Here is a 27,456-nt window from a genome sequence, read left to right as displayed (position 1 = left end):
AATACCCAGTAGCAGGATTGCTGGAGTATATGACAGTTCTATTTTTATTTTTTTGAGAAATCTCCATACTATTTTTCATAATGTCTGTACTAACTTACGTTGCCAGCAACAGTATGTGAGTCCCGTTTTCTCCACATCCTCACCAGCATCTCCTACTTTTGTGTTTTTAGTAATAGCCATTCTAACTGAGATAAGATGATATCTCACTATGGTTTTGATTTGCATGTTCCTGATGATTAGTGATGCTGAGCGTATTTTTTTAAACATATCCATTGTCATTTGTAGGTCTTCTCTTGAGAAACATCTATTCATGTCCTTTGCCCACTTTTAAATGGGATTTTTTTTTTTTTTTTTTTTACTATTGAGTTGAATTTCTCGTATATCTGTATATTGGTGCTTTGTCAGGTAAAGAGTTTGCAAATATTTTCTTCCATTCAACGGGTTGTTTCTTCACTCTGTTGATTTTCTATTTTGCTGTGCAGAAGCTTTTTCATTTAGTATAGTCCCATTTATTTATCTTTGTTTTTGTTGCCTGTGCTTTTGAGGTCTTATCCCTAAAATCTTTGCCTAGACCAATGTCCTGAAGTGTTTTTCCTGTTTTCCTCTATTAGTTTTGTAGTTTCGGGTCTTATGTTCAGTCTTTAATCCATCATGAGTTGATTTCTGTATATGGCGAGAAATAGGGGCCAGTTTCATTCTTCTGCATTTGGCAATCCAGTTATCCCAGAACCATTTATTGAAGAGGTTGTTTCATCTCCAAGGGATATTTTTGGTGCCTTTGTTGAAAATGAGTTGGCTACAAATGCATGGATTTATTTTTGTGATTATTTCTATGATGTTCATTCTGTTTCTTTGTTTATAACAATAACATGCTGTTTTGGTTATTATAGCCTTGTGATGTATTTTGAGGTTAGATAATGTGATATCTCCAGGTTATTTTTTCCTCTTCAAGATTGATTTTTTCCTACAGGATTGCTCTTCCTTGTTTTCATACAAGTTTTAAGATTGTTTTTCTATGTCTGTGAAAAATGACATTGGGATTTTGATAGGGATTGCATTGAATCTGTATATTGATTAAGTAGTATGGTCATTTTAACTATGTGAATTCTTCCAGTCCATGAGCACATGATATCTTTCCACTTGTTTTTGTCCTCTTCAATTTTGTTCATTGAAGTTTTGTAGTTTTCCTTCCAGAGGTCTTTCACCTCCTTGGTTAAATTTATTGCTAGGTATTATTTTGTAGCTGTTATAAATGTGACTGCCTTTTTTATTTCTTTATCATCTAGTTCATTGTTGGTGTATAGAAATGTTACTGAGTTTTGCATGTTGACTTTGTATCCTGCAACTTTACTGAATTGATTTATCAGATCCAAGAGTGTTTTGGTGATCTCTTTAGGTATTTTTAAATATAAGATCATATGATCAGCAGAGAGGTAAAATTTGACTTCCTTTTCCAATTTGGATGCCTTTTATTTCTTTCTCTTGCCTGATTAGTCTGGCTAGGACTTCCAGTACTACATTGAATAGAAGTGGTGAAAATAGGCATAGACATCCTCAACTTGTTCCAAGTTCTAGAGAAAAGGCTTTCAGCTTTTCTCCTTTCAGTGTAAAATTAGCTGTTGGTTGATCAAATAGTTACATCACATAGCCCTCATTTGATGTATGTTCCTTCTATGCCTTGTTTGTTGAGAGTTTTTGTCATGAATGAATATTGAATTTTATCAAATGTTTCTTCTGCATCTATCAAGATGACCATATGGTTTTTGTTCTTCATTCTGTTGATGTGACAGATTACATGTATTGTTTTACATATATTGATTCATCCTTGCACTCCTGAGATAAATTGCAATTGATCTTTTTGATGTGCTGTTGGATTAAATTTGCTAGTATTTTGTTGATGATTTTTGCATCTGTATTAATCAGGGACATGGCCTGAAGTTTGCCTTTTTTTGTTCTGCTCTTGTCTGGCTTTGGTAATGCTGGCCTTATAGAATGGGTTAAAAAGAATCATCTCTTTCTCAACTTCTTGAGTAGTTTGAAAAGAATTCATGTTAGTTCTTCTTTGTAATTTTGGTAGAATTCAGTGGTGAAGCCGTCTGGGCTTGGACTTTAATTTCTTGGGAGACTTTTTATTGCTGTCTTATCTCAATATATGTTATTGTTCTGTACTGGTTTTCTATATCTTTCTGATTCAATCTTAGTAGGCTGTATGTATCCAGGAATGTATTCATTTCCTCTAGGTTTTCTTTTTTTTTTGAAAAGGAGTCTCACTCTGTTGCCCAGGCTGGAGTGCAATGGTGCAATCTTGGCTCACTGCAACCTCCACCTCCCGGGTTCAAGCGATTCTCCTGCCTCAGCCTTCCGAGTAGCTGGGACTATAGGCGCATGCCACCACGCCCAGCTAAATTTTGTATTTTTAGTAGAGATGGGGTTTCACCATTTTGGCCAGGATGGTTTCGATCTCTTGACCTTGTGATCTGCCCGCCTTGGCCTCCCAAAGTGCTGGGATTACAGGCCTGAGCCACTGCGCCCAGCCTAGGTTTTCTAGTTAATTAACATATAGTTGTTCATAACAGTCCCTGCTTATCATTTATATTTTGGTGGCATCAATTGTCTTAATCACCTTATTCATTAATGATTTTATTTGGTTCTTCTCCTTTCCTTGGTTAGTCTAGCTAGAAGTTTATCTTTTCAAAGAAACAATTTTTCATTTTGGTAATACTTTGTTTTTGTTTAGTTTTACTTTGTTTTGTTTTTTACTTTAGTCTCTATTTCATTTGGCTCTTTTCTGATCTTCATTATTTCTTTCCTTCTACTAATTTTGGGTTCAGTTTTGTATTACTTTTCTGGTTCTTTGAGGTACACTATTAGATTGCTTATTTGAATTCTTTCCCCCTTTTTCATGTAGATGCTTGTTGTTATAAACTTGCCTCTTAGCCCTGCTTTTGCTGTATGTCATAGGTTTTAGTATGTTATATTTCATTTCTCATGTTTCAATAAATTTAAAAAATTATCTCTTAATTTTTTCCTTGACCTAATGGTCATTCAGGAGCATGTTGTTTAATTTTCATGAATTTTTACAGTTTCCAAAATTCCTATTGTCATGGACTTATAATTCTATTCCATTGTGGTATGAGAAAATATTGGCATAATTTTGATTTTTTAAAAATTTGTTGAGACTTATTTTGTGTCCTAACATATGGCCTATCCAGGAGCATGTTTCATGTGCTATGAGAGGAATGTATATTCTGTAGCTATTAAGTGAAATGTTCCATAAATGTTTGTTAGATCCATTTGGTCTAAAGCACAGTTTAAATTTACTGTTTGTTAGCTTTCTATTTTAATGATCGGTCCAATGCTGACAGTAGGACATTGAAATCCTCAACTATTATTGTGTTGGGTCTGTCTCTCCCTTTAGATCTAATATTTGCTTTATATATCTGAGTGCTCTGGTACAGGGACCATGTATGTTTAAAATTGTTAAAAACTTCTTGCTGAATTGATCCTTTTATCTTTACATAATGACCTTTTTGCCTCTTTTTACTGTTTTTGACTTAAATTCTGTTTCATCTGATATAAACATAGCTGTTCCTGCTCCTTTTTGGTTTCTATTGGCATGCAATGTCCTTTTACATCCCTTTACTTTCAGCCTAAATGTGCCATTACAGGTGAGATGAGTTTCTTGTAAGCAACATATAGTTGCATCATTTGGTTTTGTTTGTTTTAATCCATTCAGCTAGTCTGTATCATTTAAGTGGAAAGTGTAATCCCTTTTCATGTGAGGTCTTATTCTGTCCTTTTATTAATTGATTCTGGCTGTTTTATGTATCTTTTGTCCCTTTATCTCTTATTGTTTATCATTGTGGTTTGGTAGTTTTCTGTAGTGATAACATCTGAGTCCTTTATCTTCCTCATTTGTGTTTTTGCTCTACCTAGTGGGTTTTATGTTTTTGTGTGTTTTCATGATGGTAAATATTATTCCTTCACTTCCACCTGTAGGACTCTCTTGAGTATTTATTGCAGAACTGGTCTAGTGGTGATGAATTCCCACAGCTTTTGTTTATCTGAAAAAGATTTTATTCCTTTTTCATTTATAAAGAAAAACTTGGCTGCTTCCTTTTTCTTTTACTTTCAGCACTTTGAATACATCATCTCATTCTCTTATGGGTTTTAAAGTTTCTGGTTAGAATTTTGCTGTTAATCTGTTGGGGGTTACTTTATAAGTGACTAGACAATTTTCTCTTGGTGTTTTGCAAATTTTTTCTGTCTTTGATTTTTGACAGTTTGACTACAATGTGCGCTGGAGAACTTTTTGAATTGTATCCTTTTGGGGGAAATCTGAGAGCTTCCTGTATCTGGATATCTAAATCTCTTGCTAGATTTGGCAAGTTTTTATCTATTATCTTATTATGTAGGTTTTTTTCTTCCTTTCATTTTTCTCTTTGCCTTCTGGGACACCAAAAAAAGGGAATATTTTGTCACATTTGGCATCCTATATGTCATGTAAAGCTTTATTCATTCTTTTTTATTCTTATTTCTTTATTTTTGTGTGACTAGGTAATTTCAAAAGACCTGTTCTTAAGTTTCTAAATTCTTTCTTCTACTTGAGTTAGTCTATTGTTAAAGCTCTCAAATGTATTTTGTATTTCATTTAGTTCATTCTCCAGTTTTAGAATTTCTGAGTTTTTAAAAATAATATCCCTCTCTTTGGTAAATTTTTCATTAATAGCCTGATTTTTTCCTGATTTCTTTGTATTTTTTTATATTCTCTTGCAATTCACTGAGCTTCTTTATTATCATTATTTTGAATTATCTATCTAGGATTTTATACATTTCTTTTTCATTGGAATCTCGTTGCCGAATCATTGTGTTTCTTTGGAGGTATCATATTTTCTTGTTTTTTCATGTTTATTTTGTGCTTACATTCATACCTGTGCATCTGGTGTAATTTTTTTCAGTTTTTAAAATTTTCTTTCTTATAGGACAACTTTTTCCTGAAGATGTAACTATGGTGGGTAGGGCACTTTGGCTTTTATTCTGGGTTTGTGCTGTAGTGTAGTCTCCACATGATTTATTTGGCTGTAAAAAGGGTCAGTGGTGTCTTTGATTTCCTCAATGACTTAGGGTGTGGTTTCTAGGGGTAAACTTTTGCTGGGGACAGGGACATCAGTTGACCAGCCCTCAGGTCCCGGTGGTGGCCCAGTGGGGCCCAAGCCTGGCTGTCCTAAGGCCCCAAGGTGGCACTTGCTGTCACTCATGTTATTGAATCAAAGCAGTCTAATTCCTGGGCCTCCAGGCAGCTTGTTTATGTGCTGAGGAGTGGCAGAAGTTGGCTGAGTGAGAAGGTCCTTAGGTTCTTGAATATTAGACATGATATGGGAAATGGCAGTAGCAATTATTGAACAATCTTCTGGTTCCCAAGTGGTCCACATTGGTGTTAGCAGTGACTGCAATGAGCTGTGCATGTCAGTTCCTAGGCCTGGATGTGGTGCATGAGGGTGGGTGCCAGCTATTGTGGTAGCAACAGGTTGGTTGGGCCCATCATCAGGCCCTCATGGGGAGTGCTAAGTTGCCAATTGTAGTGAATGAGTAGGGTAACACCTAGAAGTCTGATGCTGGGTGGGGGATGATGGAAACCAGGTCAGCAGACCAGTCCTCAGTTTCTCCAGTGGGACATGTGGGTGCTGGCTGTGGTAGGCAGGGGTGGGGTGATCCCTAGGCTCCTGGTTGATTGTTCAGATTGGGTGGCACTGGCTGTGCTTCAGTTTTGCTGCTGGGGAAGGTGGGGTTGCTTTCAGTGGTGGTAATTGGGCTCCAAGGATGTGGAGATGAAGGGCTACTGGGCCCCAGGGTAAGATGCAATTTGGCAGGGGCTGGGATCTCAAAATAGTGCCTTTCTATAGCTTCTCAGGACTCAGGAGGCAGGTGTGGAACCTGGTGTGAGCTCCCTCTTTGGAGCAATCCATGATGCTCCTGACTACAGGAAGCCACCTATCTTAGTCTCAGGGCCCGCATGGGTTGACAGTTTCTTTTGTGGCAAGGTTTACAAGAGTCTGTGGTGGAAATATGAACCACTGAGGGTCACTCATTTACTCTTTCCCTGGATCGGAAGCCTCTCCAGGTTCCTGGCTGATCCTAGGTGGGCAGATTTCCTCACTTTCCTCTCCTTTCTTGCCTTAGGTGTTTCCTGTCGCTTCTCTGTTTAATTCCAGCATCGTTCTCTCTTAGATGTTCTATTTGAAGTATAATGATCTCCTCACAATTTTGTTTTTTGTGAGGGAGGGAAGTACTGAATGCCTCTACTCAGCCATCATGAAGCCCCGTTTCAGGAAACCCAATTGGTTTTTTTTCCTTCAAAGTGTCTATGTCTATGACCACCCTGAGCGTTCATCTGATACTGGGAAAAGGTGTATATAATCTCGATCATGTTTACTCAAGTCAGATCTCTATTCGTGACAGCTGGAATTCCTATATTTAAACCACTGAAGAAGAACATAAGGACTATCAGAAACAATCCTAGATACCTTACTACCAACTAGCCAGTGTGAAAGAACTCAGCAGATCCTACAAACCACAGAGATGTGATGGTAATGCCAGTCCTACCCTCTGCTTTAAACACCACATCCACTTAGCTATTGAAGATGAATGTGCTCCAATACAGTCTCTGCACGCTGTGATTGTTTCATCCCCATTGACCATAGGGTGTCTATATGAGAGTCTTCAGATTTGTCTCAACCTCAGGGCTGTTGATCACCACCACCCACATCTGGCCACAATAGAAGTGGCTCAATCTGTATGGGTTCTAATGACTTCATGTAAGTATAACCCAATAGTACATTCCCTCATGCCATTACCCTACATATGCTTCATTTCCCACCCAGGGCTTCCCTGGTGGATTTTAAGACGCAAACCCAAGTAGATAATGTTAGGGACACACAATGAGAATACAACGGAGACAGTAGTTGATGAATAAATTCTTCCTTCATCCTCCAAGATGTACTGTCCTGAGATGTAGTTGACAGGATACTCCTACAAGATCCAGCTATCAGTTTTACTGCCAGCCTGTTATTAACACTCAGATATTTGTTCTCCCTCCTTCTCTGTCTTACCCCTACTTTCCTGGTTTGCATTCCCTAATAACAGCATTTGTCTTAGGCCCTTCTCTTTGGTAAACACCAAAGTAACAACCCATTTTATTTATAGTGTTTGCCACCAGCATTTCTACCTTGGAGAAAACAATGAGTAAATCACTATTATAAAAAGACCATGTGATTTCCTCAACACTGTATTTCTCAAATCCTTAGTGAAGGGCAGTTTCACTGGATTTCTCTCAGGGATCCAGGGCTTGAGCAAATGGAATGGGATATATGTGGAGAATTGAATCTTGACTTTGAATACGTCTTTCTATGTTTGCCAAATTACTTCCGAACTCTCAATTTTGTTAGTATGAATCAGAATTGGTTTGAATTGTGAATGACTGCCACTCAGTACTTATAAACTCTAAATGGCACATTATTCTTCACTTAAACAGCCCTTGCAGGAGCTTCTCATTGTCTTTGAGATGAAATGCATGCACTTCAGCCTTCTACACAGGACCCTCTCACATGGGGCATCTGTGCATCTCTATGGCTTTATCAATTACTACCCCCAACCCTATAATTTACAAGCCAATTTCAGTTTTCCACATATTACCTGGTGATATTCTGCATCTGTACTTTTATTTATGATGTTCCCAATTCCAGAAACTCTAGTTCTATACTTGTCCTTCTTATAAACTTTTCATTCATAAAGACTGCACAAAAACTTCAGCTTCCTCCAAGACAGTTCCTGGTGTTTCCTCCCCCAACCACAGAACCCCTAAGAAATTATGTTATTATAAAACCATGTGATAATGTTGAGGTTGTTTATTTTCTTGATATCTTTCCAAATAGATCAACTTTTCTGAAAGCAGAGATCAAGTTTTATTTATGTATGTGTTCCTAGGATGTTCAATAATATTGGTTATACAGAAAGTATCAAATAAATAGTTGTTAAATTGTTAAAATTTCCAATAGGGGACATTCAGTGAAAGTCCACTGCATAAAAGCACAGTTGATTGTAAAATGGTACTCAAGGAAAAAATGTTCAAGTTTAGCTACAAGAAAAAGACACAAGAAATAGTGTAGGAAGCCAGGCAACAGGGTTCAGGAATAAACACAAAAATCAAAGATGACACCAGACATCTAACTTCTCCCTAACTGTGGACACTTTTCCTAACAAACAGTATCTACTTCTTAACATTTATCTATGAATAAACTCTTTATCTTCATTATTGCTATGGTCTGAATGATTATGTTCCTCTAAAATTCATATGTTGAAACCTCACCCCCAAGGTGATAATATTAGGAGGTGGCAACTTTGGGAGGTGGTTAAATCATGAGGTCATGTGATATGATTATGTTATTGTCAAATATCTTTGTTTCTAACAACTTTGGACACTTGAACTTAAAAACTCTGTTTAGGAGTATTTACCACAAATGTAATAGAAACAGTTGATACTTTGAAGATTAAAACAAATCATAATAATAATGCTAATATCAGATATAATAATCATAATTGCTACCATGTACTAAGTGCCTACCACATATGATAGGTCCCATATCAGACACTTTATCTTTAACCTTCATAAATAAAATGTAAGTAGCATTTTTTCCACTTTAAAGCTAAGGAAAAAGAAAACAGCACAGATAAATTAAAGAATTGGATCTCAGCTCAGGTCTATTTGAGGCCAAACTTGTGCTCTTAAGAATACAAATTGACATAATATAACAGAACTAATTTAATATAAAATGGATAGCTTTGAGATGGTAAAACTTGAAAAACAAGGATAAGAGTTAAATTGGCAGCATTTAGTCCCAAGAGACAAGATTTCTGAGGAACACACTGAACTGGATTTCTTCTTGCCATTTACTGCTGGCATTCATTTCCGTTTCATTTGCTTTAAGTGTTGTATTTCATTTCAAATTGCTTCCACTGTTACTAAAAATGAATTTAGAGCGCAGAGGAAAAAAATACAGACAAGTTATTTCCAGTTCCTTAGATGAGATTTTCAGGGCTTCTGTCATTTGAAAGCAGAATCTTTTCTTTCGCTCCTCTTAGAGGTAATTATATAACTAATGATTAGAGTGATTGTGGCTTTTCTTACTGGTTGGGAAATTGCCCTCATAATCTTGTACCACTGTAACCCACCAGTCTCTCAAAATCTTCTCCACGGAATCCAGCAGATAAAAAGATTTAAGAGTAATCATTTGTCATCTTTGCTTTAAAAATTAGACTTATAAATGGGAAACTCAGTTTTTGTAAAGAGCTGAGGTTTTTGTTTTTGTTTCTGAACAAAGACCAGGATTTAATAGCATACAGTCCAAAAGAAAAGGAGAACATCCTTTGTAAGGCTGAGGTTTCCCCAACCACAGTAGCAGAAATGGACATTAAGGCCACCTAAAACAGAACTTTAACAGAAGGGAGGGAAGGTCAGAGCTGTGACTCAAGCAGCACGCCAGAGCTGGTTCTGGGAAAATGACCAGCTGTGGCTGGAAGCCCAGGCTGGACCAGCCATCCTGGATTAGAAACCATGCTTTGGGGAAAATGTCGGAACATGTAAGCATTCACCAATGAGCCTGACCTGAGAAATCCAAGTATGAGCCTCTCCACGTTCCAGGCAGGGACTGTGCCAACCTGTGTGTGTTAACCACACACTAGATTACATGGAGCAGCTTGCAAGAGAGACATGTTATGGCAGCAACAAGAACAAAAACAGGCAAAAACCTGATTTCACTTGTGCACTGAGTGAATTCTACAGTTTGTCCTTAAATAAAATTGGGACTCTGGAATGGGTAGTTGGTATTGAGTAAGTCTCTGAATTATCTTAACAAGTCATGCAGGCAGTGAGGGATTTCTTTAGAAAGATGCTGGACTTCCTCCTAATCTGAAAAATGGGGTCCCTACCAGTTTTAATTTTGAAATGAGAGATATGTTCATATTAGCACTCCAATCTGTTAATGTGTGTTATACCAGTTGCATATACATTTCTGCTAATTGAGTAAGCTGAATACAGCTTCTCTATTACATTATATGCAACCAATTCTAATTTATGATTTGCATGTATTGTGTTAGAGGGAGTAGATCCTCCCTAACCAATGAAATTAAGATTGCAGAGTCCAGAATTGGCAAAATGAAGCAGAAGTACCCTTAGAGAAATCTGCTTTAATAAGGCTTATTTTAGTCTGATTGTGTTACACATTATCAACTCACAATTTTCATAACACTGAGAAGCTCTTATTTCAAGTTGATCACATGTTGATGATCTTAAACAAATTATTATTTCCCTCAGTTAACCAAGATGAAATCCTCACATCAGCACTCTCAAATTATTGTAAGCTGAATGATTGTGATATATATTATATCCCAGGTTCATAATGCAATTGTTTTTATAAACATAGGTTTATGACTTTATATTTTGGGAACCGTAATATTTTTTGTAACGTCTAACTGTAGCATTCTTTTAGGAATTCACAGCAGTGTAACTGTATATTTCAAAAGGTAGAAGTTCTAATTAGAGCTTTAAATGTAAGTTGAGTATCTGGACCTTATTGAGGATTGTGCTGCCTTCTTAATTCTACATAATATTTATGTACTATGCTACATATTTTCAAACCACTCTTCTCATTGATGACTTATTCAATCTCACTATCAGTGAACATTGAAAAGGGTAAGCATAAAACCCCCAACTGAGGGATTATAGAAAATAGTAGCTTCCCGAAAATCAATAGATATGAACATACATCTTGATCTTTTTGGAGATTATTTTTTAGGAGGAATAATCTTCACAATTTCTCTGGCTTGACATCTAGACCTTCATAAGCTCCAAGAGTTCAGAGGGACTGGGGTCTTCATCGCATTGATCAGTTTATTACCCAACAGTCCCAAAGTCCTCCTAAAATTAGTCCTTTGGCAGAAGTACATCCCAACTCCATTAGTGCTAGACAAAAAGCACTAGGTAAGTTATCATGTACAGCCCCTCCTCCCGATAGACCTAGAATACTGTATTGATCTCTGCTTGTTGAGTGGAACAACAAATATATTTATTCCTCAATGACGCCAAAAATCTAGTTTTGTGCCTAGACACCAGGTTTCCAATATTTAGAAGAATTAAGACCATTTGCTCAACTGTCCAGACAATTTAAAAAAAAAAAAAAAACAAGGAACACATTCTTGACTTTGTGTTCCTCTACATTAACTAATTAATGCATTAATTAATTTTAAGTTTCCATATTGGCCTCTCTCAGCAAATGAGGTTAATTTGTGAAAATTCTCAGGAATCTCCAAGGCTAAAGCACCAGTGTGAGCAGGTTTTCTGCCTGATGTTTCTGGGTGCTTACCAATCAGTAGCACTTCCGTTAACTGCCAACTGATACGTGAGTGCTGTAAACCAGACACATGACATCCCACCTTCCATCCCACAGCATTGCTTGGCTGCAAGACATGGAGCTTGGCCACTGACTCCTCTCAAGACTTCTGGTAATAAGAAAAAATAATCAAAAAAAGCAAAAATCGAGGGTAGCCTGATTTAATCTGGGATGGATTTCAGGTGCTGCAGAGGTAAGAAAATATGACCCTGTACCTAGTAATCATATCTTTAATAGATTACACTTTTGAAATTTAGTATTTGTTAATTTGAAATGAACAGTGTATTTTTCACCTATTCCACTGTCACGGGTACATTGATATCTCTGTCTCTTTAAATTCCTCATATTAGCATTTTCCAAAGCAGTGATCATACATCCAAATTTATCTCTTTCTGTAATAGAAAGAGATTTGTAAGGTCAAATGTCCTACTAACACTGATTCAATCTGAAAAAGTAATCAGAGTTAAGTGACTGTATCAGGAAATAAAAAAAATTAATTCCTCTTCAATTGCAAATTTCCATTACCTCAAAGACAAGCATATCACTTGTTTATATCTAGTAAAGCACATGGGAATTGCTGTCTTGAAGGATAATTAGGAAAATAATAAAATTTTGTTTTTGTAATACATAAAGAGAAAGAAAAAAATGCAAAATGCAAAACAGAAGTAAAGTTTCGACAAAGGAACCAAAGATGAGAAAAAGATAGTGCTGGGAGATGATTCATGGAGCTGCCATTTCTGCACAGCTGAGCAAAAGGCACTGGCAACTTCTTCAAGGAAACTTGTCCAAGGTATTTGCAAAGATGTTTCTGGACAGGAAGCAGATTTGCTTAGATTCCAAATTTCTAAAGTTGGAGTCCTCCTCCCATCTCCTGACATGTTCCAGGGTGATAAAAGTAACATCTCTGTCCAAAGGCAGATTTGTTTTCTGACCTGAAAATTTGTTTCTGATTAGAATTATAAAGATAATGTCTCTCTCCAGAGAGAAAGATAGGCAAATGTGCTTGTGGTCCCCTCATAAGGTTGGAGAGCTTTCTAAGCTCAGTGTTCTTCAGGCATAACCACAACCCACTGTGTGAGCAGCATTCACCTGGGCCTGCTCCGCATCACCTTCTTTGGGACTGGGAGGACAAGAGAAGTGATGCAAGCCCATGCTGTCTATTGTGCCATGAGCAAGAAACAGTCTAACTCCACTTAGGCTCACTGTCGCCTTGCTGTGACTGTGTGGCAGGCCAACACAGCAGCTTCAGTAGTTCATTCAGTAACTAATTCCAGCTGCTTAGGAATTGCTTGACTGATTGGCAGGTGGATTTAGAAATGTAAACTTTGGTCTTAGACTTACATTCTTTGCTCTGTTTAAAAGAAGGAAACTGGAAAATGTGTAAGAGGCCTGATGGCACATAGTGTGGAAAGAAGTTTTCATAGGAAAATATCAGTACAGGGTTGAGAAATACCCCACCTCTGCTGAGAATGTCAAATAAAGGCTATCCAACGTGTGTGTGCGCGTATGTGTTTGTGTGTGTGCATATGTGTTTGTGTGTGCGTGTCTCCAATGTAGTGTGTGTGTTTTCATCTCAAGCATTCAAGCTCTCTGTGTCTGGGATTGAAATGGGAATTGGGAGACAACAAATCTGAGATGTTCCATATGTAAATATAAGATAAAATGGACTTCTACTACATGCACTCGCAGAAACACACATATTTGTAAGCTCTAGGGGAGAAATGTTCTGAAAGATCCTGTTGACCAAGGGGAGATAAATGTAAATTAGTAGCATATTTCCTATTAATATTAATTTATTATATATAAAATAGTGTTAAAATTTCCTTAAATTTTTTACTTCATTTCAGTGAAAATAAAAATATTGTTAATGATTTCACAGAATTAGCTATTTCATGGAAACAACTTATTTTTCTAAACACTAGTCAAAAAAAGAACTAGACAAAGCACCAAAAATTTACCATTAGTGTGAACGTTTTGATTTCTGTAAAATGCAAATATCTCTAGAAGGAACAAAATTAGCAATAATTATCAAAACTGATAATTGTGAGTCAATTTCAAATTATTTGGAAAGAGAACTTTTGTTAAAAAAAGGAGCAAACCATGAAATTATTCATGACCAACTAAAACTCAAAATTGTTGAATTGATTGAAAGGTCGTTAATCAGGAATATTGCTTTACATAGTGGCGTATCTGACAAAATTTGTGTCAAAGAGGTTATTTTCGGCCAGGCGCGGTGGCTCATGCCTGTAATCCTAGCACTTTGGGAGGCCGAGGCAGGCAGATCACGAGGTCAGGAAATCGAGACCATCCTGGCTAACACGGTGAAACCCCGTCTCTACTAAAAATACAAAAAAAAAAATTAGCCGGGCGTGGTGGCGGGCGCCTGTAGTCCCAGCTACTGGGGAGGATGAGGCAGGAGAATGGCGTGAACCCGGGAGGCGGAGCTTGCAGTGAGCCGAGATCATGCCACCGCACTCCAGCCCAGGCGACAGAGCAAGACTCCGTCTCAAAAAAAAAAAAAAAAAAAGAGGTTATTTTCTATCTAAACCAATTTGATCAAAGACTTTATAAAAGCCAATGCTTTCAAACTAATGAAATACTAGTATCTGCTTTCTGAATGTTAGCACTCCCCTTCTCCTTTATAAATCTCATCTGTCATTTCAATATTTGCCTTCAGTTTCCCTTCCATGTTTTCTTATGTTCCTCCAACCATATCCAGCCCTTAGTGTAATGGAAAATTATATTCTCTAGATCAATCCCTCACCCGAGAAACATCTGAGCAAAGCACTGAAAAAGAACACAGAACAGAGTGGGCAAGAATTCTTTCTACAAAGAAAATGAATGTTAGGAATTAGAATGAAACACACAGTCCACCCGCTATAGCCACAGGTTCCTGGGCAACTGATTCCAGCCAACCAAGGATCTAAATATTAAAAAAAATAATAACAATGCAATAATAATAAAAATCACACTAAAACAATATAGTATAACAACTACTTACATAGCATTTACATTGTACTAAGTATTATAAGTAACATAGACATTATTTAAAAGTTCTATGAAAAAACTATGCCATTTCATTTCACAGACTTGAGCATCCCACCTGGGTCTTGGAACCAATTACCCATGGACACCAAGGAACAACTGTACTAATTAGATATATGCATTTACTTGCTAAACTGCTATTAAAATATTTATTTGACACGATTAGTATTTATTATCTTTAAAATCCATTTTGCCCAATATTTTTTATTGAAAGAATAAAAATTTCATTTTGAGGTCAAATGATTGTGCAGTATTTACAAGCCTTAATGCTTATTATGTGACAACATGATGTATTGATGACATACACATTTTTCAGTGTGGCCTGCCTAACATTCCCAAACTTCATATAAAAAAACTTTATTAAAAATTTCTCTATTTTTTCTTTTAATGTAAACTTACTAATGCATTCTGATAAATATATACATAAAAGAAAAAAATGGGATTGTTAATAGTATTTCTTGTTTGGTATTTATGAGGAGCATTTTTTAAATAAAAGAATCCTGTTTACCTTCTCTTCAAAGAAAAAACAAAAACCTGAAGAACTATTTCAGGAAATCACTAAATTTTGGACCATTGACAAATTGCTGGCATAAAATTGAGGGAAAAATATTTGAAGGATATAAATGAAAGTTAACTTATTGCAAATCAAATTCTAGTTTGGGGATTTTAAAATTTCCATGTGTTTATTCATTATTAGAGAGATTTATGTTTTATTTATACTTTTGCAAAGTTAAATAATTTCAAATGATAAAATCTTGTTACACTTTTTCCAATGCTTATCTAATGATATGGTTGTTTCATACCTGCACTTCACAGTTTTAGCATATTTTTCTGCTGTTTTATATTAATAACTTACTGCTGATATATCAAAAATCTCATGTCTTTGTTATCACTGATCAACAGTGCCTGTGATAAATGTTGTAACTCAAGAAAAGTTCCTATTTCAGTAGCTAACACATGTAGCAGGTGGCATCTTGTCTTTCAGTATCAGCCCTTCAAGTAGCCAGGGTGGGCTGACCAGTTTCCCAGTTAAAAGAGTGCAAAAGGCCAGGCACGGTGGCTCACGCCTGTAATCCCAGCACTTTGGGAGGCTGAAGTGGGCAGATCATGAGGTCAGGAGTTCGAGACCGCTTGACTAACATGGTGAAACCCCATCTCTACTAAAAATACAAAAATTAGTATTTTTGGAGGCTGACGCAGGAGAATCGCTTGAACCCAGGAGGCAGAGGTTGCAGTGAGCCGAGATCATGCCATTGCACTCCAGCCTGGGCAACAGAGTGAGACTCCATCTCAAAAAAAAAAAAAAAAAAAAAGTGCTCAATCTAGCCAGGTTCTAGAGAGTAAGCGCTTTCCATTACCCCACCTGGTGGGGTGGTTAAAGCTGTGGAAATTGGGGACAATTTCTGGGATCCCTCCAGAATAAGAATTGGTCTGTCACTGAGACAAGGCCCAGATACCAAAGAATTTCTTTAGGTTAAATCTGCTCACAAAAGGGCATCAGGTCAATTTGACTTGTCCCCAAGTATGATCACAGCTGTGACGACCTTGATGTTTTAATTCTCAGATTAAGTAGTTCTCCTACGTCTAAACCATTTCCAATAGAATGTGATGGAAAACACTCTTCCTTTCTGCTCTCAATTTCCTGGCTGAAACAAACCCCCTGGATGCCTCATCCCTAACATCATGATAATTTTACTTGTTTCTCCAATCACCTCCCTATCTCTGTATCTTGGTTTCACCCACCCACATTTATTCCAAAAATGTTTGAATTCTGAATCCTGAAGACAGATGTTTGAAGACTATTGATCCCTTCTTCCCAATAAACAAGAAGCACTTAGACAAATTGAGTGCTTTGGGAGGCCCTCACATTTATACCAGGAGGAAGGGCTTAACGTTAAGCCAAATAGAAGATTGTAATGGTCTCAATATCTTTTTTCTTGTCTGTGATCTGCCAGGCTTATATCTAAAACAAAATCCCACAAAGTCCCCCCAAAACTGTTTTCTACCATTTTCCTTAATTGAGGAAAAAAAAAACAAATTATTCTTCAGTAGGCAGAAGAGAAAAATGGTGCTTTTGTAGTGCTCCATCTTACAAATGTATTACCAGCTCCCAACAAGACTGCACAAGGAACTCCAAGGGACAGCCTGACTTGTGAATACAGATTCAAACTCCTAAATGGAAATTAGCAAATCAAATCAAATGTGCATGTATGCTTTCCATTCCATCACATTCCCATAATATTTATATCATAATTGTAATGTTGAGGTAATAGCAATAGATCATTTTGATATTTAATTGGATTTTTACATTTTAAATATTAATTTAGTTGTAAAAATTCTCATATGATGAAATGAGAAATAACACTTTTATCCCTCCCAAACTCCCCTGTCCCGTATCACTTTCAGATACAGTGATGCATTCTTCTTTTTAATGGCTGGGGTATTATTTCATTGTTTAAATTGAACATAATATATCTAATTAGAGTCCCTTTAGTGAGATTAAAACCACTTCCAAGTTATTAAAAAGCTGCACTAAACATTAGGTATGTGTTTGAGTAATTTCATTGCTTAAATTTCTGAAATTATAGCTGCCTGATCAAAGGTATTTTAATTTGCTAAAAATTTTAAAATAAGTTTATAGACAGAATATGCCAATTTTAATGCATGAAAGTGCCTATTACTTTAGACCATCTAGATGAAAAAGCTTACCTCCATATTGTTTATGTTGTTTAAAGTTGTTCTTGAGATTTAGTTTATTTTAATGTACGTATTGGTTCCTTGTATTTCTTTGTGAACTCTGTGTTCATAGCTTTGCCTGGCTTTCTCTGGAACTGTTAATGATCTTGTTGACAAGAACAAATTTTCCTTAAGAAAAATTAAAGAATTTTCCTTAAGAAAAATTAAAGAAGCATTATAAACTGAATACAAAATTAAAGTTCTATGAAAATTCAACCATTTTCTGAAAACATGTTTCTACTCTTTTAATATTTGAAATTTATATGGTGTGCTAAGAGCTTATTACTATTATTGAATATGAAGCCATTTAGAGAGTAGTGATTGATTTTAATCAACATTGAGGTAAGATACAAAAGAATGTGGAAGGCTCAGTAATGAGCAGGATAGATGTCTGGAGGTAGAGTGCTACAAAAGTTACCAACCAGCCATCAGCTTGAATGATAGATTTCCTTAGTGTAAGCATCAAAATAGGAGATAGGTGCCAATAAAAACATTTTACTTTGTTATATTAGTTTGGCCCATACATGCTGAGGTGAAAAGCCAGCAAGTTCTCTTCCAGGATGTAAACGTCTTTGGACTAGGCTGCAAAAATGGAAAAACACAAGGGTTCTGATTCTTTCATTGTTTGAAATTGCTGCAATAGGAATAATATTAAGAAGTATTAGCTTAAAACCCAGAAAAATATTATCTCCTAAAAAATATACATGTAGCAACTCCCCGGTTTCCACAATTGAAGGGACATCTAAAATAGGTCACTTTTTGTATACCTGTTACATTTTGTTCATGTTATTCATCTATTAGTGATGTTTGTTTCATCTTATGTCAATTTTGTTAATTTTTATATTTCTATTAAACATAAATCAATTTGATATAAATTATCAAATTCACTGGAAAATTCTATTGTGGTATTTTAAATCTCTACTTCATCTCTAACTAGTCCTATGCTTTTTTTGATGTTGTTTACTTCTTCCTTTTTAAGTGTTTCATGTATGTATGAAATGAAAGGGACTTTTCTGTTGTTTGATGGAGTGTGTGTATGTGTGTGTGCATGTGTGTGTGTTTCATGTAATTCTTCATTTCTGAAAATTCTGGACTATTTTATATTTGAATATAGACAATTTGTCTTTCTATTTTCTCTCTCTTCTGCACCTTCCTTTGGTCTTCTGTTAGAGCTTCTCATTCTGTTCTCTAGGTCCTGTGACTTCTATTTATGTATCTGGCTCTGTTCTGGAACAATTCCTCATATCTATCTATAATCCCTCATAGAAAGCAAAGAAAACTTTTTTTATTTTTACTTTGTTGCATAATTGTATTCTTTTTTCATGAGTATTATTTACTTATCTTTTTAAGAATGTTTGTTATATTTATTTTGAGATCCGCTTCCAAAAGTATCCCATCAATTCTATTTCAACTTGGATGTAAATTCTTTCATTGTTAGGTTTAAGTATATCTCTTAGTTTTAGATTTTCTTACCTGCTATTTATTTATCCTTTTAAAAAATTTTATTTTATTTTATTTTATTTTAAGTTCCAGGATACATGTGCAGGATGTGCAGGTTTGTTACGTAGGAAAACGTCTTCTGTTTTTAATTCTTCTTTGTGAGTTAACATTGTGCAGTTCTTAGATTTATCCAGTTCCTCCCTTGGGGAGCAGAAGCCTCTTGATGTAGTAACTCTGCAACTGTTGTGATCTTTCCTGCTTTCTACTGAAAGAAACAATTCTAAACAAAGTCCAAGGTGAAAATCCTCCTTCTGGAGTCTCACATCACAAAATTGGAGTGAATGTAGGGAAAGTAAACCCTAAGTTTGTGCATTAACCAGTCTTATGATTCCAGTATGACATGGGTGAGTCAGAGACAGCAGCTCACTTCCAGGGGAGACCCTGAGCCAACCATTTTAAGTGTCCAGATCTTTTCAAGCAGAGAACTAAAGTAAAGCAAGATCTTAGGCTGCAGCTCCAACCCGCTGGCATTGAAACAGGAAGCCTCACAGCCAGGGTGCATTCCCCTGCGTGTCATGTGGTCCCCATGGAAAGTATATGATTATTTTTTCTGTTTCACTGCCAATAAAAGCAAAATAATATTGCTTTAATCATTTATTTTCTATTAATCTCAAGTAGCTACTATTTATCTAAAGGATTTTACTGTACATTGTACTTTGTTGTCCTTTAAAAGCCATTACTTTGTTATAACTTGTCACAGTGATTATTATGACATCTTCTAAATGACATCATATGATTGACAGATTCGACATAAAAACTACAGAAATACTTAATTTTATTTGGCTTATTCAGGCCTTTTCAAAAAACCTGTGGCTAGTTCTGAGTTCCCAACTTAAAGGTTAATTGGAAGACAATTCATAGAATAACTTGATTTCATTTTGTTTGCATGTTGTCTTTCTTTTCCTCACTAATGCCAATAATTCTTATCATTTTGGTACTATTATTCTCTAGCTCTACGATGATACAATGAACCCTTTGTTACTATGGGGGAGATATTTCATTTTATTTGCTATGCTTACATTTGTCAAATGATTCCCCAAATAAATACGCATCTTTCTAGTCTCTGTCCTTTCAAAATTTCAGGATAACATTTCAGAAAAAAATTTATTTTGTTATACTGGGCATAATAATAATATAAGAAGAGAGAAAACCTAGTAATATTTAAGAGTGTTGGTGTCTAACTTAAAAAGATTTTCTATTTTGAAACATCTCTCACTAAACACTTAATCTATCACTTACAAAAATTAAACTTCATGGTTAGTCTCATGTGTATGTGTGTGTTTCATGTCATTCTTCATTTCTGAAAATTCTGGACCATTTTCTATTTGAATATTGACAATTTGTCTTTCTATTTTCTCCCTTCTGCACCTACTTTTAGTCCTTAATTATTATTATTATGCAAAGTCACATGTATTATTATGCAAAGTTTTATGAGGTTCAAGAAAACCTTTGAATGTTTAAATTTGTTTTAAATTATTCTTGGAGAATTAGAAATTATCTTAACTTCCATAAACTAAAATCCTTAAAGGATTGTTTTAAAATCTCCAACATTTTAGTTAGTTGAAACTTGGCAAATTTAGCTTCCAAAGCATTGTGTTTTGATTCAATGATTTCATGACAGTTGGTTGGAGTGTGTGTTTGTGTGTGTGTGTGTATGTGTGTGTGTGTGTGTGTGTATGAGTGCATGCCTGTGTTGGTGTGTGTGTGTATGTACTTGTATATGTACTTACTAGAAAATGCTTTCTAACTCTTTTTCCAAATATATAAAATTGAATTTATTTGCTTGGCTCCATATTCAAAATTTTATAGTAATGAAAGACTAAAATATGTTATTATAGATATTGCTTAAATATATTTTTATCAAATTATGTCATAATTATATAGATATGCTGGGGTGATGGGGAAAGAATTGCATTTAATTAGTACAGCAATAGGAAGAATTTATATGTTAACAACAACCATAAAGTCTATTTAAAAATAAACTAACATATATGTATTTAGAAAATATATTTTGGAATCAATTTTATTTTATCTAGCTAATGTACGTGACACCAAACATTGAAATGACATATGCTCCTCTGGAATGAACTCTGATTTTTTTGGTCTTACTCCTTATGCTAATCCATATGCTATAACATATATAAATCAACCTGTGGCCAAAACTCTGTTGTCAGGATTTAAATATCCTATTTATATGAGATTAAAAATAGCTAACAAAGAGTATCTTTAAAATGGATCCAACAATAAAACAATTACCCAAGATAAACAGCCTGAAATAGAGAAAAACAGGACAGATTTCTCACATTGCACATGTAAAATTACAATATGCATTTATAATGCAAATTAGGTAAATGAGAGAGATGAAATGGTATTGTTTTGCGTGAAAGTATTATATATAAAAATAGAACATAATGGACTATCACGCCACAAGGGTTTTTTGTTTTTGTTTTTGTTTTTTAGTATCACACAGTTCTATTCCATATTTATCATTTGGTTCTATTTTTAGTCCCCAACTCTTACTGTCAAAATCAGACCCTCTTAAATTAAACATTAAAATACATCATATCAACCACGTACCACACAATTCCCCGTATGGCGCTGTCCTCACATTCCACACACTACTCTCTCGACTTTTGCACGCATTCTGTTGCTATGGCCAAAAGTGAGTAAATTTAGCCTATGTGAAAATAAAGAACGCTTATCACCAGACACATGCATCCCACCCAACTAAGAGGTTTCCTTCCTTTTTCCATCTCAAAGACAAATTTACAGAAGAAATTCTCCAACCCCTTGAATTTGCAAGCAGAAAAATCTGATAGAAAGTTTGCAATTAAAATTCTCCCAACCATCGTAAGAGTAAACTCTGTTGAGGAAGAGGATTTTCATTCAATTAACCATTCAATTAACCGTTTTCAGTTGAGCACCTAGTATATGTCATGCACTATGGTAGGCACAAAGAATACAGTTATGAACAAAATAGACACAGTCCCTGCTCTCAAAAAACTTTTACTATATATGTGATAGAAGATATTAATTAAGTCACAGTGATAGTATTATAATTAGATGACACACTAGTTGGCTGGCTGCCATAACAAAGTTCCACAAATTTAGTGGCTTAAACAAAGAAATTAATTGCCTCAACGTTCTGGAGGCAAAGATTCTGAGATCAAAGTATCGACACAGTTGGTTCCTTTTGTTGCCTATAGGAAAAATCTGTTCCATGCCTCTATCCTAGCTTCTTGCCGTTTTCTGGAAATCTTTGGCATTCTTTGGCTTGTAGACTCGTCAACCTCACCTCTGCCTTGATGCCCACATGGCAGAGTGTATGTGTGTGTGTGTGCGTGTGTGTGTGTGTGTCTGTGTGTGTGTGTTTCCAAATTTCCACTTTTTATAAGGACACTGGCCATTTTCGTTCATGGGTCCACCCTAATGTAGTATGACCTCATCTTAACTAATTAAATCTGAAATGACCCCATTTTCACATAAGGTCACATTCTGAGGTAGTAGGGATTAGAACTTCAACATATGACTTTGGCATAGGGGGAAGAGGACACAATTTAACCTATAGCAGATAATCAGTGCTTTTAAAGGGAAGGCCACCATTTTACTAGAGTCTAATGACATTCTGCAACCTGGAGCAGGATGTGAGGGCTGAATATTGGTGAGGGACAGTTTACCTAACAGTATGACTTGATGAAGAAAATAGAAAAAGAGAAATTGAACATAGATGCAGAAAGAGAGAAAAAGGCCACCCTAGACTCTCTCAGGTTTCCAGGTGATTTTGTTCCATTGTGTTCAAAACTAGGGGAAGCTAACCCATCGAAACATTGAATAAGCCTATCACTTTCTCTTCTACTGCACTTGAGATGAATGCCTATGAATGATTGTAGCATAGACAACGCCTACGAACAGAAAACCTTCTTTCAATCATCATCCAGAGACTAGAGAGACTAGACTCACTAAAGAGATAAAAAACAGAAGTATATTAAAAAAAATTCAATAATGAGACCAAAATATGTAGAACTTCAGTATGTACAGTTAAATTCATACCACATGCAATAGTGTCACAGAAAAGGATTAGGAAAGATAAATCCAGAGAACGATGTGAATTTTACAAGATAAAAATTGACTACATAGTTGCAAGATAAATATTGTATGAAAAGTAGATACAGGAAGGCGAATATAGAGTAATTTTGTAAAGATATGATAAAATAAAATGTGGGACAATGACAGAAGCAAGAACAGAGATGAGACCAATTTTAGAAATATCAGTGTATAGTAACACTTTCTGAGAAGGTCTAAAGTGCATTTGCCTCAGATTTTGGTACCTATTGACCTTAAAAGGCAGCCCCTGGAAATTAATATGGAAAGTCTTGTAAGCAAGAAATGCTGGCAAATGTTTAATGGTTGACTTTCTGAAAAAAAAGTATATATGAACAATATAATATAGATATAGATATACAAACCTAAGTCCATTATAAATTTAACTGATATAAAGGATATGCAGCATATAACTTGCAAATAAGATATACATTACTCTTTATTGTAAATTTCTTATGGTGAATTTATTCACACAAAATGGTCTCATTTATTTTTTGCCACATTCTTATACAGTCAACCTAGTTTTGCAATTAACAAATGAGCATAATTCCAACTGAATGTTGGTTAATATGAATGTTAACTTATTAATGAGTAAGATGACATTGAAACAATACAGATATGTGTTGGAACTTCACTCATTCATCAAGGACTGGAATGATTTGTTTGCCGATTGGATACTAATATTTAGGTACCAGAATATTTTCACCATGTGTGCTATTTGCAATGTAACAGCTACAGACACAAGATACTTTTAAGTTTAATCAGAATTATTATATTTTATCCATTACTTTATACAGTCTATACAGTTAAACAATATATGAGGCTCTGACAATATCTGCAGTGTATAAACTTCCACCACGGCTGATTTCAAGCTACCAACCTGACATCATTGAACGCAAATTTGAGAAGAGATGCACAGAAGTACCACATCATATGACACTTTTACCATTTAGATATAATAGACATAACCTCAAGAACTTAGACAATAATAAAATTATTCAAAATTGATGAGCGCTGAATATTTACCACTGTTGTTTTAAAATGAATTGTCAGATTTTATAACTTAATTTTTTAGAATGATGGTGTTTAACAATTGGCTCCAAAATTACTGCAGATTTAACAATCAGCCCTCAAGCTTGTGAGAGCCAGCTCCAGTACTCCACTGAAACGAATTCACCCTGAAAGTGGAGAGTTTTTAGTCATCTAAATTTGGTTCAAGAGTAAGAGAGAAGAGAAGTTTCTGGCAAAGATAACGTCTGCCACTCCAGTTAACATCGGGACACACCACCGGATATTTTAGGATGAGGGGACTACAATAATAGAGTAAAAACTGAAAGAGTCATCATGTTAAAATAAGAAAGGCATTTGGTTATTAAAAGTTTAAGTCCAAAAACGAACCAGGAGTGAGAAATGAAGAGAGGTTTCAGTGTTTCCCTAAGGCAAATACCTAGACTGAGTGAGGATCAGAAGAGTAATAAAACTTTCATTAAAACCCCCCAAGAAAGCAGTGAGGAAGCCATCACTCAAAAACTAAGAGTTTATTGAATTTTGAGAACAACCGGTTCCAGGTGGCACCTGAAGCTGACATCCAAAAAGCTACTCTTGTTAATGTCGCCAGTGACCTTGAAATTGCCACCTAGAGTTAACAAATTTAGTCTTCAACTGACTTATCAATATTTGACATCGATGTCTATTTCCTTCTTCTTGTCTCATCTCATGCCCTGTCCTCGATGGTACCACTTATTTTTTCTTATTTGTTTTACTTCTAGCTACCTGGCATTTCTCCCATGCACCGTTATTAACACATTTCAGTGCCAGAGTTCCCCAGGGATCCATAATCATCTTTTTCCCCTTCTTACATCACATAGTCCAATGGTCATCAATCAGAGGAACTTTAGCCTGAGGAGACACTTGGCAATGTCTAAAGGCATTTTTTGTTGTCACAGCTTAGAAAGAACTACTGACTTCTAGCAGGCAGAAACCAGGGGTGCTGCTAACCATCCCACAATGCACAGGAGAAACCCCCACAACAAAGACTTATCCACCCCAATGTCAATAATTTCATAGTCTCCTCTTCCACTCGTACACTTAATAACTCTCAAATCTGTATCTCTGGACCAGAAATAGGCTTGAAATCTGCCTCTCTCAGTCCATCGTACTTTTCAGTTTTGAGTTTCACAGGCAGCTGTCATGAAACATGTCTAAGAAAAACTTCATCATTTCTCTTGCAAATCTACTCCTCTCCCTACAGGCTCTAATTTTGCCATTGACACTAAAAATGGAACTGAGATTTAACCTAGTCTACTCCACTTGTTTTACCCTTCAGGTCTCATCAGTTTCTAAGTCCCGAAGCTTCTGACTCCAATGCTTCTCTCAAAGGTGCTTCCTTTGCCTCAATACTGATATTTATCATATCATATTAAAAGCCTCTTAACTGATTATCCGGTTTCCAGATTTAGCTTCATTTAAGTCAGGCTCCTACAATGCATTCATAGAGATCTTTCTAAAGTGAAAATCTGAATATAGTCTTCCCTTTATAAAAACTGTAATCATTTCTAACTTTTCCAGGTTTATCCCTTTAGGAGGGATGCAAACATTTCATGATGATAGCAGCCAACTCTATGATGCTGATCTCAATGCCATGATTAATTCCAGCTTTTCTGAAAAATATCATATTCTGAGAACAGCACTTCCTCTGTGCTGCCATACATTTGCTCATGATTTCATCTTACCCATTATTCCACAAATTCCCATTTGCCTAGCTAGTATTCATTCATCCATCTCAACTCAATTGAAATACCACCTGCTTTCTAATAGAATGCAATTTTTTAAATGATAATATCCATTTTAATAAGAACATGAGAAAAAAGGCATTCTTATATAATATTGGTAGGTTTATAAACTCCAACAACCATTTGAAAAAGAATTTTTCATTTCTTTTCTGGCAATTTTAAACATTTATTTTATGTTAAAATGTTAATATTTTTATTTTTTGGCAATTGTAAATAAGAATATATTTTCAAAGATGCTTTTTGCAACATTGTTTTCTAAGACATAAAAATGGAGATAACAGAATGACTTTAAAATATGTAAATTAGCTTCATGGAATAACTTACAGGCATTTTTAAAATAAGGTAGATTCATATGTATTGATCTGAAAGTGAACCTTATATTGCTGGGGGTGAAGATAAAACAGTATGTTATTATGATATGTCAGTGAAAGAAAAAAAGATTATTATTTGCTCATTTTAAATAAGCTTTTTATATTGGAATAATTTTAAATTTATAGAAAATTTGTAAAGACAGTTCAGAGGATTTGTAAATACTTCCTCACCTATTTTCTCCCATTGTTAATATCTTACATTTCCACAATAGATTTCACAAAACTAAAAGAAAACAACATGGGTAGATTACTATTAACCAAACTCCAAACTTTATACAGTTTCCATCTGTTTTTCCACTAATATCCTTTTTTCTGCTTCAAGATCTCATCTAGGGTACCACATTATATATAGTTTTCTCATTGTTGGCTTTATACTCTTCTGTATTATTCGTATTTTTTGCAGTGTGCATATATAGTTCTAGCAGTGTTAAAGGCTCAAGTGTTACTTCCTGGAATTCTTCCCTATCTGAGTTGAATGTTCCTCCTCAGTTCCCAAGGAATCTTGAGCATCCTTCCAAGATTACATGTATTACATCCTGTTATAATCATTAATTTTCTTTTCTGTCTTTAAAACTGGTTTTAATTAGGCAACCCTGAAATAAGACAGCTCTCAGAATTATTAGCTTACTTTGTTTCTTCATGTCATTATACTCCTGGAGCTAATATGCAAGTACATTAATAAAAATAAATAAATAAATAATAAATATCATACATTGTAATAACAGACCCAATGGATAAAACTACATAAAATATTTTTACCTACATCTTTACACATGGTAATGAAATTGGTGAGCACTGAGAGGAAAGGTACAAATCTCACCAGCAGAAACTTAGAACCAGCTAACAAAATTTTCATTTTAAATTAATTGGGTCATTAAATGATTTCATAGTGACATCTTAATATCAGACAGGGCATCAGTAAAATCTGACTGTAGGGTCTGATAGCTAGAGATAACATATGTATAGCATGCAAATAATGCTTATTACTTTTCAGTGAGTGACAAACATTAACACTAATCATTGACAGGTTTTTTAGATAATTCTAAATTGTTCTTTCAAAGAACCCTTTAGGGATGATTTTATTGATTAGAGATTTTAAAAAATCCTTCCCGAACAGTACACATCTGACCACTGAAGGAATTTCCAATTCCCCAAGGAATATAATGGCCTCTGCTTTTAGAACTGATACATTTTATAAAATACATTTCAACAAGGTCTTCTGTTTTGGCACAAAATATTCCTCATCTATTGTAAACAATGCTTGGAGTCATCAGATTAGTAGTAAAAAGGAGATAAGAGAGATGAAAAGTTGGTGGACTTTGATGAGAGTAAACACTTTAAGCCATAACAACAAAAGTATTAAAAATTACAAAGTAGCTACTGTTTCATTCCCTTTAAAATTAAAGAAAATCTCTTCTAGCAAGTGAGTACAGCCACCTCTGCTTACACAATCTGAAAGCAGTAGAT

General features: G+C 35.3%; 1 long non-coding RNA gene across 3 annotated transcripts in view; it reads right to left on the bottom strand.

Annotated features, from left to right (window-relative positions):
- LOC107974646 (uncharacterized) overlaps positions 1–27,456 on the bottom strand; it is a 162,603-nt gene that overhangs the window by 18,640 nt on the left and 116,507 nt on the right. The gene's annotated exons all lie outside the window — the stretch shown is intronic.

The sequence above is a fragment of the Pan troglodytes genome, chromosome 4 (assembly GCF_028858775.2).
Source record: "Pan troglodytes isolate AG18354 chromosome 4, NHGRI_mPanTro3-v2.0_pri, whole genome shotgun sequence".
Taxonomy (NCBI): Eukaryota; Metazoa; Chordata; class Mammalia; order Primates; family Hominidae; genus Pan; species Pan troglodytes.
This window is presented reverse-complemented; position numbering and strand designations above follow the sequence as displayed.